Here is a 20,924-nt window from a genome sequence, read left to right as displayed (position 1 = left end):
TGTTTTTTTCCACAGGAGCAGAATTCTGGCAAATCATTATATTTTATACAAAATAACCAGCAAAAACATACTTCAATATACTCGGGACCTTGCAACGAGCAGACGTGGTATAGGATTCAAACGCTGGAATTTGTTTAAAAAGGGTTTTTCATAAGTTTTGTCGTTCATCAGAAATCATCTGTCCCATATCCTGGGAACCAGATATACAGCTTACGAGCTGTGGATCTAGCAAAAAATTTTTGTTTGAGGTTAGGTTTGAATGACTCATAACATGGCAACACATTCAGCTTATCGGAGAAATTTTTTTTTGGATATCTCAGCGACCTGCACTTAGTTTTCCGCTTATTCAAAATTAAAAATGCTGGTATGAGACTTGACTTCCCTGATGACCCTTAGCCGAAGTTGCCGATCATATGCTTCACTCAAATGGTTGATTTCAACTTTGTGGACATTTTTGACAGTATTTCCATACTTTTCCACCACTCACACTCAGTATTTCTTTGAATAATCAACGGTTTTGTAGGCTATCAATTTGATAATGATGGATTTTGAATGAAACTGTGCAAAATTATATTTTCCTTTTTCTCTTGCATCGTAAATTTCTCAAAAACGCGTAAATTTTAAATTTTGAAAAAAATAGGTCGGATAGTACATTTTACAGGCAACAAAATGCTGTCAAAATTTTGAATGTCCGATTACTAGTAAACGAGCTATGAGCAAAAGAAAGTGTCCCATTTCTAAAAGAACTAAGCTTTAAAATGATTAAATCATACCTTCAGGGTCGAGAACAGGCTGTTTTCGTAGATAAGTAAGTGTTTCTCACCTTAAAAAGTGCTGATTGGTTGCTCATTGTATAATTTTTATACACATAGGTTGTGCGTTTTGGTCTATAGAATTGTTACTAGAGAAGGTCCTCATTACATTAGAAGAACATTATTGTTCCAGTGAGAAACTCTAAAACTATTGTTTTCTAGCTTTTTTTTAATGCTTTTATGCACTGCCGTGTGTTTGAAAACGTTGCACCTTGCTCAAATACGGTTGGATACAAATTTGGTGAAAAAGAGCCTGTCCTCACTCTCTGGAGCCACTACTCCGTATAGCATTTGTTCTTATGCGAAGGAGGGACCGTGCGCCTCCATGAAACCCCATCAATGGAGGAAATCATCAACAAGGAAGAACCATGAATCCCGGGCGAATATCGGGACCAAAACAAAAGGAACATTTGCATGGAGAGCACGTTCGTCTCCGTGTTGTTCAGGACTCTCTCTCTGCTTCCGGCGGACGAAACGAGCGCTCGTTCGACTCGGGTTTCGGGTTTCGGGGATATTTCGCCTTTATTTATATGCTCGTCGCCGACTGTCCTTGGCTCTCACTGCTGGTCCGAGCGTCCTCGATGACGGATGGCCCCTTGTTTGGTGTTGCTCTAATCCGAGGGTATTTTTTTTAAGTAGTGACGTGACAAAAACCGTGTTAAAAACTATTCATAGTCTACGCCTTTTGTCGAACAATTAGGGGCAATTGGTTGTTTTTCCCTTCTCCGGGTAGTTTTGTTTCGGAACTTGTGTGAGGTGCGGTGCGATATTGTTCCATTGTTAAGCTGGGTCGACGCGGAATCACATTGTGGTGTGGTGCAGTGCGACGATTTTGAAGTCCTTTTAGCTTGGGACCCCCCGGGGAGAAATCAATTCGAGAGCACAATAAAGACAGCAGAAGAGGTCGTATCCGCTGGGATACGACGATACGGCGACTCAATATTGATAGCGACCAGTCGAGTCGTTGAGTGCTAATGTAATTAATTGGCCATACGTGGACGTGGTGGACTACATGCCGAGTGGTGTTTGCGTTTGTTTGGACATTTTCGGAAACAAACAACTTCCGTATAGCTTCTTACATTGTACCAAGCGTCGAGTCAAGTGATGATGATGATGAGACGGAGCCGGAAGCAGTTTTTCGCCATTATTGTGGTGAGACTGCTCTTCTTATGACGTCCTACCGGGTGCGGTTCCAAATAGCTGGGAATTTAATGGGACTGATGCCTTGAATGGGAATGTTCTACGGACCGGAAGAAAAGTTCTTAATAGTGCTTCTTAAGTCGGGAAAAGGCTTAGCTGCCTACTAATTGAGTGTTTGGGTGTGGGAAAAAGTTGTTCTCCAAGGAAGGCATTTTGGAAACACGAATATGATTTGTGCTGTTTTGGGATTATTTCGTTATTGTTAAGTGAAAAAAAGGTTTTGATTGTTTTGACTGATCATGTTGAAACAAAAAGCTCTTAATTAATTGAAAACCCTTGATTTTTGATGAATATCTTATGATGCTGAATTAACTGGATAGTGTATCAAAGTCTAACACATCTTGTCATTCATCTACAAAAGAACCGAATGCGGAAGAGTTACGAGAAATCTGTCTCTTGTAAGTAAAACTTTTTATGAATACACTAGATAATCATTTATCTTTTGACAAAATAAGACGATGTTTAAATAAAATCTTCTACTGAATTTATAAAATACTATTGCAGTAAGAGTATTTTATGAGCTTGAGCTTGAGCTTGCTATCAACTACGGTCCACCTGCGGCCTCTCCTGGCCAATGCACAATGGTGCCAAACACCATAGCTGAACGAAATTAATAGTGCCCAGGAATGAAGAGATAGACATTTGATGTCTTCAGCAATATTGTTCAGTTTTACATGGAGCATATTCTAGTATGAAAATTTTTGCCGAGGGGTCTACCGATAGCGAGATAAAAATGCTGAAATGTTGACAGAAGAGGTCCAAGAGCGCAAAAACAAATGTGTTGATAATTATCGTGAACATTATGCAAGAAAATTTAATCTTCTGGCAAACATACAAGATGTATTCCAAAGATTGATGATTAATGCAGACCCTTTTTTAACTAGTAGTTCTAGGTTTTTCAAACAAATAGAAGACGTTGATGTATAAATTTTTTTATCAAACCTCAACAGATAAACTAAGAAGTTTTGTTACTTATAGTTGTAAGCTAGTAGTAAATTTAGAATTATGAAAAGATATCGCACTCTGCAATTTTTCTAGTTTTTCCTAACAAGCCTTTAGTAAACAAAGAGACGAAATGTCACGATTGGAATTTTTGATTTTCTGTCAGTGTCCTTCCAATCGAGCAAAACTAAGCAGTCTTAAAGGCAATCCTACAGAAGTGTTGCAAGCTTATTATTTTGAAAGGGATCAGACAGCGCCTCTTGTATGTAGTCTCTTTAGTTTTTCCCATTCAAGACTACCATCGTAATTCATCTTCTGCACTTTCAATACAATAATATAATGAGTCTTATTGAAGCACGTTAACTTCTCAATAAATTCGATAGTACATTTCAAAAAGAAACGTTAGATTATAAATGCGGTATTTTCAAATAAAAATGTCCTTATCGAATACAATTAAGGCAGGAACGAATTTGAAATCCTTTTTTTGTCACTTGGAGTTAAAACATCAAAGGGGGAGGGGAGGAGGGTGACAAAAGAAGAAATTGAAACTCGTTCCGGCCTTATTGAAATTTGTGAACCACATTTTGTTTTTTTTTTGGTCGAAGAAACATGAAAGTTATTAAGCTTTTGATCGTAAATCATAAACAAACCATTTCTCAGTAGATTTTCATGTACAAATTTTTAACAGCGATTTAACATCCTCTAAAAATAAACGATTTACGAAAGCTGTTGAGATTCGTCTCATCGAAGCAATCGATGAGATGAATAGCAACACACACCTGCTGCTGTTATTAGAAATAAACTATTAGGAAATGTTACCATAGATATGGTTTTAGTATAAATAGGACAGAATGTATTGAAATAAAGTATTCCAGTTTCTACCACCAAGTAAGTAGTAAAGTCTCTCTTTTCCACTGCCCAAGTGCTGCACAAAAAAAACCTTTGATACAAAAATCTATTTACGGGCGTTCCGTTAGTGGTGACAATGTATTGATTAAAAATAGTACTTAGCTGTAAGTCCCGGTCCAAGAACTGTTAAATCCCTGCATTCAAACTTCCTTCATCTTTAGTGCAGCTTTTAGTCCGGAGGTCCAAGACGCCTGATTTCAAGCTTGGCAATAGATCAGGGAATCGGGAACCTGAGCAACACAATCTACCAAATCACAGAAAATCCGGCTACATTCCCCGTTGCACCAAACCGACTTAACCGAAATTTCAAAAAATTTAAATTTGTTTGAAAACTTCAACAGTTTTTGGAAGAGCAAAACTTCTCACGTCTTGACAGTCCTATGGGTTGCTTCGATCACCCAATGGACGAGCCTTCCAAAATTGCCAATAAAATACACTTAATGCTTTCTATAGAGTTTCAGCAACTTCCAAACCCATCATAATATATGAGACAATTGTGGATCGTTGCTTGTTACAACTTTGTTTCAAACACAGCGAACCATTTTTTAGCCAACCTACAACCTGTCAGGTTCAAACACTTTTTTTTCAAGAATTTTTTTTACTTTGACTGTAATTCCTGAGGGTGATGTGATAGGACTTTGACATATTCAAAAAACTTATGTATTTTGATCAGATAAACAACTTTGTCGAAGACATCAAAGCCCTTATTTGAAAAACAATAAAGTGAGCATTTTTATTTCGCTATCGGTGGCAAAAATTTTCATACTAGAATATGCTCCATGTAAAACTGAACAATGTTGCTGAAAACATCAAATGTCTATCTCTTCATCCCTGGGCGCTATTAATTTCGTTCAGCTAGATTGATGTTCTGCAGCACTGTGCAATGGTATAATGGTTGCACTCCGTTATTGGTTCGTGATAATCAACATTGCACAAAGAACCAACTGAAAGATTGCTGGGAACAAGCAATGTAATCTCACTGTCCAGTTTTGAGATTCTCCTACTTTAAAATGAACCAGTAACGGTGCCGGCCAAGTCCGTGTAGTCGATAGAGGGAAAGGAAGTGCAGCACATGTGATGATTTGTTTTGCAGAGACCGGCTGTACGCCATTCCTCCACAAATCTCACGCTGGTTTTTGGGGGTAAAGGATATGTGGTATGGAGATCACTTTGGTAAGTGATGTGGCCGAGAAAATCCTATGCTCCTGAGCTTCTGATTGTTTCTCCTATCGTGCCCTATAATGCAATACACAAGTTGTAATTCAAACTTTCGCTAAATTAGGACTCTGTTCTATTCTATATTGTTTATTTATAGAAGATTTTAACCAGCTTGGTAATTCGTCCTCTAATTCAGGACTCTTTATACTTTTAATTTTCAACTGCCTTTCAACTAGTTGACTTATTCTAGCATTAAAATTCATATGAATTTTCAAAACTCATCAGAAATTTTAAAATATGTTTCCCAAGACCGCTATAATCTTTATATGGAAATTTTAAATTATCAGATTTTTACACCTCCCATAATCTTTAAGGTTGTTTTTGCTGCCAGAAATAGCAATTACAAATTTGGAAGCGATCCATTCAGTCCTGAATTAGAGCAACGAGTTTTAATGTTGTATGGAAATTTGTATGGGAAAACAAAACTTTTCATTCAAAAATCGCCAGAGATGTACTACAAGTTTAAAAAAAATTCAACTTTTAATGAAAAATATTCCTTGATTCTTGCAGTACAATTTATGTGAACAAAGCATAAACCTAACTTGTACCCCAGAAAAGTTATTCGATGTTATACAAAAATAAATTGTTTTAATTATTTTTTTTTTAATTTTTGCGTTTTTGTCTGCTTATTTGAAAGCTGTGCAACCGTAGGATGTAAATAAAAAATCTCAAAAAACTGCTTTGCATTTCCAGAGAATTTATTGATTTATGTAACCTTTGCAAAAACATTTCATGCGATAATTAACAGCTCTAGCAAGCAAAGTCTGCCATTTTAAAATACTTTTCAATGGATTAAGATTCTTTATTTTGAAATGGTTATAACTTTTATCAAGAAATTCTTAGCTGATTGTCATGCCAGCAAAAAATGAAGCTTAAGAATAGTCAAAACCAAAAATGAAAGACCGACTTCATTTCAAGCTTATTTGAACTTTCTGGATGATTTAATGTGCAAAAATTTCTCCTTCCATACAAATTTCCATACAAACTTGAAACGCGTTGCGCTAACTCAGGAATCAACCAAACCATATCAAATTTTCAATTGATGCTAAGTGACCCAAAAGGCATCGAAAAAATATATGGGAGAAAAAAGTCATTTTTCGCAGCGGTCTATTGTTTCTCTACAAAGTGTTCAGAGAATCAATCTTTCGATTAGTAGAGCTTTACTGTTTTTCAATGAAATAGTGTGATTTTCCTTGAGATGATGCTTGACAATAATCTATTTTAAACCTTGCAATTTTTATCAATGCATCGATAGAATGACATTGTTAAGTATGTACTCAATTTTTTTTTTGCAAAAAATAAGTTCTATACTTAAAACACAATCGGAAAAAGTACATCATCACATTTTTAATAGTAAGTTTCTAGCATGGATTATCATTAAAGTTTTCCCATTAAAATATTACCATTTTTTGAATGAAAGTTTAAAATTTAATAACATTAAATTTTCAATCAAAAAAGGGGTATCAGCAGACCTGATTTTAACACACTTTTTATGGGTCCTGAGCTTAAAAATTCAACAAAATTCTCCAAGTTTTAGGAGCCTCCCTTGAATAAAACGATAAAACAATACTTCGAATAATTTAATGAAATCGAAAGCTTCATTTTGTGTCAAATTTGATCATATTCGTTCGAAAATCGTTAGAGTTCTGTAACATTTTACCCCTCCTCCCTTTCCAATGAATTTATTTATTAATAACTCATCCAAATATAACGAAACCTGTCAGCCAACATAACGAATCATTTGATTGAGTTTAAATTTGTTCGTGTAGAAAATTTGATGAAAATCACCTGTAAATTAATCAGATTGTGTCAAATATTATGTTATTTTTGTATGGGAGCCCCCCTTCTACCAAGTCGGTGGGCTCTGAAACTATTATAGAAACCATCTCCGGGTCCAAAAACCCTCAGATGCCAAATTTCACATTGATTAGTCCAGTATTTTCTGAGTCTATAGGAAACAGACAGACAGACAAACATTCATTTATAAAAATGTGACAAAATAAGACGATTTAAACATAAAATCTCAATATTTCTTCTACTGCAGTAAAAAAATAATTTTTCAGTAAGAGTATTCTTATAAAAAAGTTCAAAACCCACCCCCGTAAACGACGTAAGGTATCTTTCGGTTCTTCAATTCACACATTTACCCATTTCATTTCCGCAAAAATGTTGCGAAAACGGTGGATGGTTCATGAGAATGACCCTTTTTTGTTGCTTGATCATCCGAAATTGAACACCAAAAGTCTTCAATAAATAACTGTGTATAAATTTCCGCAACGGTCCTATGCGTTCTCACATATTTTTTGTAAAAAACGGTGAACAGATTTATGGGTAAGCCTGGATATATCAAGTAAATCTGAAATAAATTATTTATTTTATTTTCATAGTATTCCGTCTCACAAAATAAAACAAAACACCAAAAATTTAGCATTCTCAATCTCTAATACGACTGGATCAAATTCTACTTGAGTTATCGAAAGTGTTGTATGTACACAATTATGCAGAATAAAGTTTCTTTATAAAATGCATCACTTGTGAGTTACGCTTCTCAGTGAAGCGCACTTGCATCAAGCGAAAAAACGAGATATATCTCGTACTTGGTGCGCAATGTGTTAAGAATGTATGTTAAATCGTGGAAAACACAGGACTGAACCTTGACGAATGTTACGAGATTATTTGTATTATTTCCTTATACAATACAATCAATTTCGAAACGAAAACTTCAAATAATCCAATCATTCTTCCAGTCATGTGCTGAAAATCCCGTTTTTGCCGATTTATCGGTAAAACATTGAAATTCCTAAGTTCGTCCCGGTGTTTCCGGTATTGCTAGCCATCGTGTTTAAAGTATCAGCAAGAATTCTAATTTTGAACAAAACAAACTTTTACGGAAAGTTATTGTAAGTTGAACTATGTACTTTGTACCTATAGTTTTCTATCGTCAACCCAAGAGTAAATAGAAATTTTCAATCCTACATTCAACTGGACAAACGCTGAAAACTTTCACCAACATCTGCCAACAGAAACCTCGCCGAGCTGACGTTCGTTTCGACCTTGTAGGCTCGTCCTATATTTTTCTTTTCCCTCTTCATCCGTGAAGTTCACACGGTCGTCGGTCGTGCGCCCGGCAGTCTACCCTGCCTGGGGGATATTGTATGAAGGCCAAGGCAAGCCACAGCCCCTGGAAACGTTTGGTAGGTTAGTAATATCTATACCTACCTATACCGGTAAAAGAATGTCACAAAGCTCGTGGTAGCAACGACCAAGAGGGCAAGAATTACGAGCGAAAGAATAATTGGAAACAATCGGTGGAAAATCTTCCCGTTCATTCTTCAGTTCGGATATTCAATTTATTCTCCAACCAAGAATCTCTCTAAACGTCCCCAACTTCTTACAAATAACGATCTCATTAAAATGCTGCTCGGTGCATCTGACAGGCGTTAAGGGCGTTAACGACAGTCGTTGGTTGTTAATTGTTTTTCTCGTTTCCACTATTGTCCGATGCTTCGTGAAAAGTAATCGATTTTTTTTATTTTCCCTCTATTGATTTAGAAGCGAAAACTTCTTCTGAGCTTTTTAAATTTTTAATTTTAGTAGGACTTTTCATTCAACCCTCAAAAAACTTAGGTATATTACTTTTGGTTTTGATTTGAATAAAAGAGCGAATTCTATTTAGTTCTTGTCGAATACAATTTGTAGACTTCTTTGGATAATTAGTAAAAGTGAAATCGAATTAGTTCATTGATTGCACACACGGGGCAGTCCTCATACAACCAATATGACCAACAACAGCAGAAGAGCCCTTACACCTTCGAGCTGGAACAAAATTACCGACCGGATGCCGAGGATAAATAACAAATGAACCGAGAACGCGAGCGAAAACACTCCCACGCATTTAACCGACACCGGATGCAATCAGCTAACTACTAATATCAACGCCTCACCACGTCTTCTCAACGATGCCGCGTGCAACAATCAGCCGTGAGAAAGTACCTGCCTGCCGGTGGAACTCGATTGGACTAATTTATTCATGCCGCAGCGTGATCGAACTTTGTCGCTGTTGTGTATAAATATTTAGATGTTTGTTTGTGTTGTAATGAACATACAAAAGTGGTGATTCATCTTGGAAACCAATCCTGTAATTAAAATTAGATAAGTACACCCAAAATAATTTTGAAATTTTTTCTACGGGATTTTTCACGTAAATTAAGATTTTGTCGCATCCTATCGATTCTACGTGAATTTAGTGTAACCACAGAGTATCAAGTATGCCCTGATAAAAGCTACTTAACTTTCACATAACTTACACTTGAATTTCACGTAAATTTCAAGTGGATGATAATGGTATCAAATTCTTATTCGAAAAGGGACTTCTTGTCAGTCAGCTTACTTGTTTTTTTTTGCTGTCGTCGGAAGACCACACTTGTCATCCTGCGGGGCCGAGCAATGCAATGCAAATCCGAGCGTCGTCAGCGTGGAGGTAAGTGTATATTGATTTCCCCGTCGGAAATTAATTCATTCTAAGCTGAGATTTGTGTTTGTTTCCAGCTTCGGAGAAAGCTTCTGGAAGCTCCGCCGAGTAGAAAAGGAAGGACCGTGAGAAGGAGCCGTCGGCATCGAGGAGACGAGGTATATTTCAAGTGGCAATGGAATGGCGCACAAAGTAAATTATTCATCAATTAGGTAGTTTCAGTTTTATTTAAAAAAATTTCCGTTTCCACAGGATTCAAAATGGCAAGAGGTCCCGAAGTTGAGTTTTCTAATGACAATTTAATATAGTTTTCGTGTATGAACAGTGACGGTAGTTTAAATAAATTATGTTTACGATAAAATTAAATTTATTTTTTATTTTTTATTACCGAAAGTAGAGAAGAGAAAATATTAATAGAAAAGATTCAAACATCATTTCAATACTAAACGCATTTCACGTAGCTTCCATCATCACATTGCGTTGAACTCACTTGAAATTCACGTAAGTTGTACGCGATATACACCAAGCAAAAATTCCTATTAGGGGAGCGTTTACTTATTTTTTTCGTACAATTTACGTAAAAATCAATTGGATAAAAATTATGTAGTTTTTCACGTAGCCACGACGTGCGGATTATTTTGGGTGTACATATGTATCGTATCTAAAAAAAGGGAAAAGCTTACACATATGTTCTTTGAAAGAGATTTTTTTACTAGAATGAAAGTAACAATGACTGGAAGGTTGATCCTGGCCAGTTTTAATTGAATTTCGTAGGACAGAGTGGATCCTGCCGAAACTTTTACCAAAATAATACAGTGAGCGAAATAAGAATAGCACCACTATGTGTTTTGCTTGTTAAAATATGAATGATTGAAAATTACGAAAATTTTCTTCCACAGTTTGTTCTAAATTGCTTAACGGATAAGTCAAGCATAAGTTTACTTTTTGTGGACGTAGCAATTGGCGTTGGGGATCAAAAATGTGAAAAAAGGGGTGCGAAATATGAATAGCACAACTTGAGTTTTTCAACGAAGATTATTTTTAAAAATTTACTGTGTAAAAGTGAATAATAATGCTTCTACGAATTATTTGAATAGATAACTGCATTTTAAGGAGTTTTCCAGATCTCCAATGGTTTTGAAAGGTATTAAAAGGGGGTTTTAAGAGATGTTCCTCTAGCGTTAAGGAATTTGATATTTGAGCTGTAATTCTTTACCGTAGAAGCATTATTATTATTCATTTTTACACAGTAAATTTTTTAAAATAATCTTGTTTTTGTTGAAAGCCTCAAGTGGTGCTATTCTTATTTCGCACCCTTTTTTAACATTATGTTCCTCAACGCCAATTGCTACGTTAAAAAAAAGTAAACTTATGCTTGATTTACCCGTTAAGCAATTAAGAACAAACTGTGGAAGAAAATTTTCGTAATTTTCAATCATTCATATTTTAACAAGCAAAACACATAGTGGTGCTATTCTTATTTCGCTCACTGTATGTAAAGTGAATGAGTCGTTATTCATGACTAGAAAAGTCAATATCCGGGAACAATTCAGTTCGAACTAAAAATGTTTATTTGATTTCAATAAATGTTAAACTCAAAATTTTCTGTTAAAGATTTTAACAAGTGGCAAAGGATCGGTGGCAGAAAATATGTGTTTTTAGAATATGATTACTTGTGCACTTTTAAGAAACACTTTCTCGGGGTTCGACCAGACCGAACTAAACGTCATTAGCATTTTTTCGAGTCACTCGAGTCTGATGTACAAACATTTTCATCTATAGACGAAATCTGTGTAACTTATCAACCATAATTAATAATTTCTAATCCAAGGAATAAATCCCATTGATTTATTTTAGATGTTTCGGTCGCGCCTAATAATTACAAGAGTTTCAAAATCTGCAGTTGAAAATTTTCCTCATGGCGTTCAATTCTGTCTGGTCGAAGGCAGCCAACTGGAAACATGGCTCGTAGAGCAGGCAGAAAGTTTTTGGTGATAACGAACCCCTAACAGTCCTAAAGACTGCATGAGATTTTCTGAACCTGTCTTAAAATTTTAAATTCTCAATCTAAATCTGTTGAATGACTTTCGAATGAGGGTTTCGAAAGTCTACTAATAACAGTTTCAGACTGTTTTCTCTAAATTTTTCGCATCTTTTCGAAAAGTTGTACTTCTTTTTTCGAAACATTTATTTAGGATACTTTTAGAAGTGTTTCAGATTTGGCAGTTTTTAATTTAAGATTTTTTATTTCAGGTATCAGGTATCAGAAAAGGGGTAGGCAAACGGGAAAATTGTGCCTAGCCTTTTTTTTTACAGATTTCATCATATACCTGAGAAACCTTAAAACCATAAAAGGATTAGAAAATAAATACATATTTAGGACATAAAGCCGATCCACGTAGGGATTTTGAAGCATTGAAGCTTATAACCACATTGGGTGAAAAATGACAGATTGTTATTTTAGTTTAAATTCTTAGAATTAGATACACTTATAACAGGATAGGCGAGAGTACATAAAAGCTTCCTAGCAAACGAAAAATAGGCATGTATGAGCTAAAATTAATCACACATTATTGATTCACAACTACAAAATTCAGGAGATTTGAGTTTACAATGATCAGAAAATGTTCTAACCAGGATGCTACAATGAGGGCAAATAAACGATTTATAATTGCAAAGTTGGCATTTAGCCTATCCACATAGGGATTTTTAAGCAATGAAGCTTTTTTTTAATCATAATATTGGAAGTAAGGACTTTTTTTTAACTTTCTTTGTTAAATTCTGACATACATTAAAAAAAAAATTAAAAAAAAATGAAGTCGGGAAAAAGAGGGACATGTACACACTAAGTGGAAGGTAAATATAGGTACAATAGTACCTCTGAATCATAGCTTAACCATACAGGAGATTCAGAGCACAAAGTCTTTATTTTATATATTTTTATTTAACTGACTAGTTAGCGCTCTGGTTAGACGACTACAATGAGCTTCTGTGACGCCAAATTTGAAACAAGCGATATTAACACTGCACGAAGCTGTAGCAGTGGATTCCAGAACCAGGATTGACGTATGATACGAAATATCAGAGTACGATATTAAAGGAGCTTTGACTCTTCTTAACACTATAACCATTCTAAAGCTAAGGGAACATGTGTCAATACAAGAGAAGTGACATAAATTAGGTGAAACAGACATGACTGTCTACATGTGATACAAGTTTTGACCAAAAACTTGATTTAATAGGGAATATTGAAGCTTTTTGGCAACCTAAAAAAAAATTTTTTTTTTCAATTTTTTTCCACGGAATCGATATTTGTACGGCTTCAATGATTGAATAAACATGACGCAATTTTAACAATTAAATATCTTTATATGAACGGACATTTACCTACACAAAATTCTGTTACCAATCCAAAGATAGAAGGGACTGAATACTTGTCCATTATGAGGAAAATACACTAATTATGCGCTTGACGTAACAGATATAACTGATGTAATTTAGATCATATTCTTCTATGATTGTTAATATTAACAGATAGCCGTAAGCGATGCGTTTGCGATTCACATTTGAACACTTGTGAAGAGATTTTATTGAACGGAGTTACTAGGAGAGCAAAGAGATTAGTTAAATGAAAAATCATATTCCAAATTGGTAAAACGAGAAAATATGGAAGAATACAGCTTGTGCAAATGCATTTACTACATATGCACTATTGGCATACACAGCAAAAATTATTTACTGTAGAATTACAGCAAATATCCTGTAACAAAAAGGAGCAGGACATTTACCGTAATTTTACAGGTCGTAAAAAAATTACACGACATTTATTTTTACGTGTGCATAGTTTTTTACAGGCAGTTGTAAAATTACAAGCCTGTAATTTGAAGCTGTGTACGCGGTACAGGGTTGTAGTTTCTACCTCATTTTCAAAGATATTATAATATTAATGAATGAAAGGAAATGAGACACGATAAATATTAAAACGAGACTATTTTTAATGCTATACTTGGCAATATTATTATTCAATCATAAAAAATCCTTTTCCTCCAACTAAAAACGGCTAGCAATACAATCGTTTTCAATACGACAGGCGTTGCTTAATGGCCGATGGCTGCCATTTTGAACAGCGACTGGAATATGATCCGAGGTGCAATTCCATCCGGTGGATTTCCGTGAAGATATCCTAAACCTTTATTGGATTTTATCGCTTGGATTTCTGAAACAAAAGATTTGTAAACTTAGAATCATCACAGAAACTTGGAAAATTGTGGTAGCCTTACTTTCGAAAGCTTCCCGAAAACTTCCAAAATTCATCAGTCAATTAACGTTGTTGGTAATCAATCTGAGCTGCTGCCAGCCGTACAAACCGGAACCGGGTGCAGCGTGACTGCACAGCCGTTCAGTTCCAGGCTTGTAGAGCGACCGGGCACATGCCAGAATGGTATCAGCACTGACCACATATTAGATTTACAGCAGATGTGGGATTTGATCTTCCTGTAAACCTGTTGGAGTTAAAAAATAACAATTATTGCGCATAATGAGGAAAGATTTTGGAGTCTATCTTATAAAAAAACAAAAAAAAAAATTACCTTATATGAATCTGTTTGCTTGAAGCCTCTGAAACGTGACCTAAGCAAGGTTTAATCTATCCTTTCACGATGGCCTCTTTGGAGGAGCTACATTACTGTCCGGTTGCCTGAAATCGGAAATAAAAATGTTAGAATTTTTTACCATTAGGATATTTTAGAAAAATTACGAATGTTTATGTTATCAATTGTATGGTTAATATAACATTTGTTTACTGTTTTTATCATATCCTTAATTTAAACTAATGCAATCTTTAATAGTTTTAATACCTTGTAAACTTTTGTTAATTTTAATATCCCCATACAGTTCCCGTTATTGTTTTTTTTAATCTTTCAGTTACCAAGAAAAATAAATAAATATAAAAGTAAAAATAAGAGCTAAAAATAAGTTAAGTATGAAAATTAATCTGTTAATCTAGCATAATTTAAATGAAACTCATTATACTTAAAATGATGAACTAAAACATAGTTTAGCATAAATGGAAAACAAGAATCGTTCCAGGCGGATTTAAAATTTGAAGAAAAAGGTAATGCAAAATAGTATTAAATTAATGATAACATAGATACATACCGGTTGCTAAACAAAAATGGCTTGCGTTGGATGGCTTGTTTTTGGAAAACCGCTTTACTCGTCACCAGGAATAACCAAAACTGGCCAGTAGAGGGTTATTTTTATTATGAACGATCTAAGCCATCTATTCCCTGGTGCTCAAGTATGGGGAATTTTAACGCCGCTACGCCCAATTCATTAAGAAACGAGGCGAAAAAACCGGCGTAGTTTGTCACTTTAATGTAGAACTCTGAAACAAAAATAATTATTATACACTTGGTTCCAATAAAACCCATTAAAACTTACGTCTGAACCATGTGACGATTCTGAAGGCTTCGTTTCTTTCAAGCCTGTCCCAGCAAAGCTTGTAATATGATCGTTTTATTTATTTTGAGCGATTTTCCCAATTTTTATCATTGTTGTACATATTAATCTGTTAATTTCCATCAAGACTTTTTAAATAGTTCCTAAAATTGAATGTTAAACAAATTATTATGCCCGTGACATTAACATTATATAGCAGCCACAATTTGGACTCTGCATTTTAGAGAATAATTTTTATCTAGGAAGCTAAATTTTTTAAAGTATTAAAGTTTCTCCTGTTTGCTTAGATAGAATCTGTCTTTTAAAAATTTCATTTGATAAAAAAAACACTTTTTACTTACATACTTTCACACCTTCCAACAGGGGCAAGAAATTCCTTGTAAGCCAACCGCGATAGTTTAGTATCGCTCGCCGGCTAAATATTCCACCGGGAGCATATGTATCCGTACCGTAACTTCAGATGGGGCGACGGCATTGTTACTGGGTGGATTTGATGGAGATGGAAAAAGCAGTCATCAGTTAACCATTGCTGGCGCAAAACAATTATTTTTTCTTATACCAGCGACACGGGATTCCGATTTATCTGCCTGCAAAACAGTGACGTTCGATCAGAATCTTAAAATATATTTTCAATTAAATATGTAATAACTTACCATTTCAAAATAATTGTTGCCTTCATCTTGCAAGTTGTACCTTTGATGTGCTTAACATTTTGCCGGCTGGTTGTCATCTTCGCTCCAGCGCTGGTTTCACTAATTCCAATCGCTTTTTTCACTTTTTTAATGAAGCACACTATTTTCTCAGGCTGCAACAGAGCAATATAAAAAATCATTCGCAAAACCATACAATCAGGTGAAAATTTATTTGCACCCCATGAGCTAGATGTAGCTGGATAAAGCTCATGGATTTGCACCGCACTTGCATTTTTCAACCCGAAAAATGTAAACAAAGCGATTGCGTGTCGTTTTCAGACGGGTTTGAGTCCACGCTTACAGTAAACGCTAAATTCAGTAGCAAATGGGTTATTTTTTCTCGAATTGAGCAAATCTCAAAACGAAATTATAGAAAGATGCAAACTTTATTTTAAAAATTTAATTTTGCTAACGAAATGTAATGTTTATTTTTTGCTAAGTTGGACTCAAAAATTTTGTGCAGCCACAATCGCTCGAATTTTACAGTCCTGAAATTCAAAACCAGCCTGTAAATAAGACTCTCACTTAAAAATAAATGCTCTGACCTGTAAAACTCCAGTACATGTCCTGCTCCTTTTTGTTACAGGACATTTGCTGTAATATTAAATGACTTAACATTTATTTTTCAGCCAATCAATTCAAAATTACGTGATTTTGAAAATAAAGGTTGTATTATTTTAAAGGTAACCATTTTCAATGACACGTAATAGTCCATATTTTTTTCTGTGTACCCTTCTCGAGAGAAAATACGTACAAAGGTTTAAAAAATTCTAGCAAGAATTTAAAACTGATTCAGATTCAAAACATTTTCTTCCAATGTTTTGAACTTGAAAAACTTCTGAACTCTGCATGCAATAATTGACCTTGACCTATTTTCTCCCCCGCCCAGATACAGCCTCATTGATTTCCAATAGACAGAAATATGAGATAAACGTATCTGGGAAGTACCGGATAAGTCGCCTCGTACGACATGGACCAGTATCCCAGTGGCAGTATTCTTTAGGCAGCGGCCACACAGCAATTTAAGATTTTTTATTTTGGTATTCACTCAAAAAACTATTGAAAATAATACACATCATATATTTAGATTCAATGTCCCCCTATTTAGAGAAAATCATATCAGATATATTCGACACCTTGAGTAAAAAGTTACAATTTAGATTCTGAAGTTGAAAAAAGCTAAATCTTCGCTTTAAAAGAAGAAACCAGCCAAGAGATTTCAGGGGAAAGAATTTCAAATACTAAAATTTGATATAGAATTCAGACTAAGGGTGTAGGTATAAAATTCCTTAATAATCCAGTCTACTTCATATTACCTCAAATCTACTGATTAAAAAAGGATTTTTTATTATATTTAAGGGTATATACGGTCGATGGTACTGATGGCTGGTTAGCTTCGGTCATAACCTCGAAACCCGATATGGATTTGGCCTCATCAGAGTTGCCAGGTTGTTATGACAAAAATGAATATTTGCTTGCTTTTTATTTAAAAAAAAGAAAAAGAAAAACAAACACACACATATAAATAGGATTTCAGTGAAGCTTCATGTTTCTTTGAAGAGATCTAAATTCTATTTAAGACTAAAGCGTACATCTTTCAAGGACAATGGCTATGTGATGTGACCGAGACTCGATCCCATGACCTCTGGCTTAGAAGACTTGAACACTATCCTCTAAGCCACGGTCGGCGGTTGGCGCTCTAGAAACAGAAGTATCTGGTCTCAAATCTAAACATTCTAAACTCACGGATCAAATTCAAAAGTTAGAAATTAACCTAGACTGTTTAAACAAAAAAGCAACTTCGAAAAATATGATGATATTTAGAGCGCCGTTTAAAAGTGGTGAGAACACTCTAGATTTGGATCGTTAAATTTGTGAGTCTTTCGGCTACGAATTAAAAATTGGGCACATTGAAAACGATGTTAGATTAGGGGATTTTTTTTTAAATTATCTGACAGTTTGCTGAAGACTGACGCTCTTCAGATCTTCCCCAAAATTAGAAATTTGGTTCAATTTTACGCATAAAGACACATGTATTTTTTCAGATTACTAACATTTTTATTTTTTGATTTAGATTCGGATAGATTTTGTAAAAATATTTTAAATAAAACCATATTTTAAAGCTTTATAATTCTATTATTTTTCAAAGGAAATCATAAAATATTACATCAAAAAGCATTGAAATTTCATCAGCTTTCCAAATAAAAGATTCGAAAAAAAACTAAGTAATGATCTTGAACGTGATAAACTGTAAATAAGCTTCAATTGATGTCTTAAAGTACCATCTGCATCACCGAATATTGTATATATGTATGTATGCATGTATGTATGTATGATTCCTCCATCGGTAGAAAGGATCTGCCTATGTCTGCGTGGCTTGGCCTTGGAATTTCTTCTGGGGCTTCAAGGGGTTCGATGGTTCGTCGAAGGAAGGCATCCAACCCTCGGAATCCTACAATGGCCGGCTACCCGCGCCGATTGCAATAATTTCTTCAGGTTATCCCCAGATGCATTCCTCTTAAAAAATATATAATGGTCTAAAATTAATGTGGCAGTAAAGAAAATTACTAAAATATTGGATATATAGAATAAAGAAAAAAATGTATATTATTTTTTGATAAAAGGAAACGAACCTGAAAGTTAGAAATTTTAGAGCATATAATCATAATAAACGTTTACTTATCACGAACGTATCCTAAAGTTGAAGAAAAATCATAAAATTTATTTATTTTGAAATATCAAAATACTTGGAAAGTTTTCCACGTTTTACTTTTTTGCTTTATAAACAGTCTGCATCACCGAGTATTCTTCAAAAAATGGGAACACAAATAAGTAGTTCAAAATCAAATATGAACACTACGTTTTTTTCTATTATTTATAGAATAAGGCAAAAGTTGGGGTTGCCATATTTTAAATTCAGTTCATCCAATTAAAAACTTTATAAAATCTGTTTCAAGAACTTCTGATCTCTTTTGGAATGTTGATTAGAGCCTAGATTCAAAGTATAAATGATAAAAATCTTAAATTTATTCCGTTTTTCCTGTTTTTGGATAGTGAAATTTTACAAACATGAATGGGCCTACAAAAACATTCTCTTATTCGCTGTTCGTGGCGATAAACAAAATCTCAATTATTTTACTTTATAATCCTTCTAAAGCCTTCATAAAGACCTTAAATTTGTTGTTGTATTTTGTACATTTAAAAAAGGTCAAAATATTAAATCAATAGTTGTCTGAAATTTTTTTTTTGAAAATTCTAATTTCAACCTATATTCATAAATCTCTTACATACCTGATGTTCAAAGCGTATCACCCTCAAAATGCGTTGATTAGATTTGTTTTTTGAACGGCGGCAGGCGCATTTAACTCGAGAGGCACATTCAGGATAACTTTCTCCTACTGTAGTAATTTAAACATAAGGATATGTTATTTCAAAATCCAATCGTTGTTCTCGCAAATAAGTTCTTTTGAACTTTGGAACAAAGATTTTCTTAGAACTTTTGTAAAATGCTCATGCCCATCAAGTCATGAATATGGATAAGTATTTCTTTTGGAATAGACATATGGCTTTTATTGAAAATTCCTTAAATTCAATTGTAGCCATAGTTTCATGCCTATTTCCAGAACTTCTTGGAGTTTCTTATTGGCGATTTGCAGCAAAACTGTTTGACATACAGCGCTAACTAGATTTCAGTTACGGAACTAACAAAAGGGTGATGATAGCAGATTTTTTACATGGCGGTAAATACAAATTGTTTTCAAAATTCAAATTTTTCTGGTAACTGCCAATTTTCAGTCAGTTACAATGATTGAATTAGGTAAGAAAATCATCACTTTACTTATTGTAATACTTCTTGCATAGGCAAACAGAGTTTTTCGAGGTTTCCCAACCAAATTCTATTTTAATTTCAGTTTCAAACTCTTCAGCTGTTCTGATAGAAATAGATTTTGTGAATGTTTTATACTACTTTGAGGATTGTCTGCAGAAATTGTGATAAATTCGAGTAAAAATTTGTTTTCAAGCTATATTCAGTTTTACCGTTGCTGGAACCTTTTAATTGCAAATGGTCCCTCTCGGACGTTGGAATGGAAGAATATTTAAGTGAAATACTTGTTTTCAAAACAATTTTCTCTGTACTGCGTTTACGAATGATTTGGTACAAGTTCTTTTTTTTTGGATAGGGTGCCATTTATTTTATATCATTTTTGTATTCGATTTCCCCGGCAACGATTTAATAATTTTAAATATAGGTATGTGTTCAGTAATGTGTAGACAATATGGATTTTTATTTCTAGATTATTTTTTATTATTTTGGATTGAATGATTTTAACTAACATCTACATCGCTTAGTTAATTTCTCAACATCTCATATTCGGGTTCGTTAAATTTAACTATACCATGTTAATGACAGTTTTGCAGGATGGTTCTTCTTTTGTGAAGGAATAAAGTTTATGATCCTGCTATAGATCTGCAATGCATCAACATCAAAAAGTGATATGCCTATCAGTGATAGTTTAATGCACTTTCTTCAATTTCGGCAATTGCCATTTGATGCTTTCCAATTTATTTCCTCCGTTCGTCCACACACGCGAACTTCTTTTTGCTTTTGTAATCCATTTGCTTGTTATAACTTTATTTTTTGTGCAAAAATATTCTTCGAGATTCTGCGTGGATCTAAAATGTTTCCGTAAAATGTCAATTTGTTTCAACTAATAAATGTTGTAGTTTATTACCTTACGAGTGATTAATCATTAATTCAAAGAAACTTCTTTATGCTCTAGACTGAAAATATTATGATTTCGGGTAGGTTTTCCTCGCTGGAACAACACAATTTTCCCCAACCTAAAAAATAACACATATTAAATAATATCCGGTCTCTAAAAATATGAAAGATTGCGTAGTTCACTTTTTCTTACCTTATTCTGTAATCCAATCTTGATAAATTCTACTCTTAACACCGAAATTTTGGAATTTTCCCGTTTGTTTTGGAAAAATACTATGTGTCTTGACGTTTCAATTCATAATATCACCCTTTTGATCGCAGGGCCCTCTGAGAGTCGTTTCGAGCTGCAAATCGCCAATAAAAATATTCTTTCAAAATATATTTTCGACATATAGATAACGCTTTTACATACACTAAAATTTAAAAAAATTATCGTGTTTTAACCATTTATTTTACAGTTCATTGAAAATAAAGTTAAGATAAAATTAGTTTTAACA

The 20,924-nt window shown here is 34.3% G+C and overlaps 1 protein-coding gene across 3 annotated transcripts in view; it reads left to right on the top strand.

Annotated features, from left to right (window-relative positions):
• The first annotated feature begins 1,390 nt into the window (after positions 1–1,390).
• Positions 1,391–20,924, top strand: part of LOC129755350 (tetratricopeptide repeat protein 39C-like) — a 197,471-nt gene continuing 177,937 nt past the window's right edge. For all 3 annotated transcript variants that reach the window (XR_008739240.1, XR_008739239.1, XM_055751793.1), the window contains exon 1: positions 1,391–2,410. The gene's annotated coding sequence lies outside the window, so the exon portion shown is untranslated. The remainder of the gene's footprint in view (positions 2,411–20,924) is intronic.

Source organism: Uranotaenia lowii, chromosome 3 (genome assembly GCF_029784155.1).
Source record: "Uranotaenia lowii strain MFRU-FL chromosome 3, ASM2978415v1, whole genome shotgun sequence".
NCBI classification, from domain to species: Eukaryota; Metazoa; Arthropoda; class Insecta; order Diptera; family Culicidae; genus Uranotaenia; species Uranotaenia lowii.
The sequence above is the reverse complement of the archived record's forward strand: the minus strand, read 5'-3'. Positions and strand labels throughout refer to the sequence as shown.